The following is a 772-nucleotide window of genomic DNA, read 5'->3' on the forward strand; positions in this document are numbered from 1 at the left end:
AAAAAAAAAAAAAGCTTATATCCTAGCCGTAGACTCCTTAGTGCCTCTCTGGATCTTCCCGTGGGACACAACAGCTAAAACTATATTTTCTTTCCAGTTTGTGGAAGTATGTTTTTAATTTTCATTCTACTGAAGTATAATGTACAGCAAAACTAATAACCTATGAGTGTGGAACTCTGGGGTTGCGCATGTGCCTGTGTAAGCCCTATTCAAGGAAGACAGTCTTAACACACCATATTGCTCTCTAATGCCACCTCCCAATTCTGTTAGTCAGAACAGGGTATTCATATTTGTATCTCGTTGCAGATCTACTCCTTGAGGTCTATCAGAGTCTGTAGTCCAAGATGCTGGGGGTATTTACATCTTGGACATTGTAAACCACATTTAGTGTTTTATTTTGCATGGTTAGAGAAACAAGTCTCAATACACTGGCCCACTTAGTATTTTCAAAATAGTAACAAGTGATCTGATTCCTGTGACCACAGATCAATCTTCCTGTTCTTAAATTTCCTCTAAGTAGAATAAGAAGCTGCGCCACCTTCTGGCTTCTTTCTCAGTTCTTTGTCTATGGGATCCATATTGTGGCATGTGTGTGTAGCTTATTCTCATTGTGATGTGATATTTTATTGGTTATGGATGTACCACAATGCAATGATCTGTTTTTTCGCCAATGGGCATTTAGTTCTACTATTACAATAATGCTGATATATATAAACGTTCTCACGCGCACGTGTGTGTGTGTGTGTGTGTGTGTGTGTGTGTGTGTGTATAC

This window comes from Mastomys coucha, unplaced genomic scaffold (assembly GCF_008632895.1).
Source record: "Mastomys coucha isolate ucsf_1 unplaced genomic scaffold, UCSF_Mcou_1 pScaffold4, whole genome shotgun sequence".
Classification (NCBI taxonomy): Eukaryota; Metazoa; Chordata; class Mammalia; order Rodentia; family Muridae; genus Mastomys; species Mastomys coucha.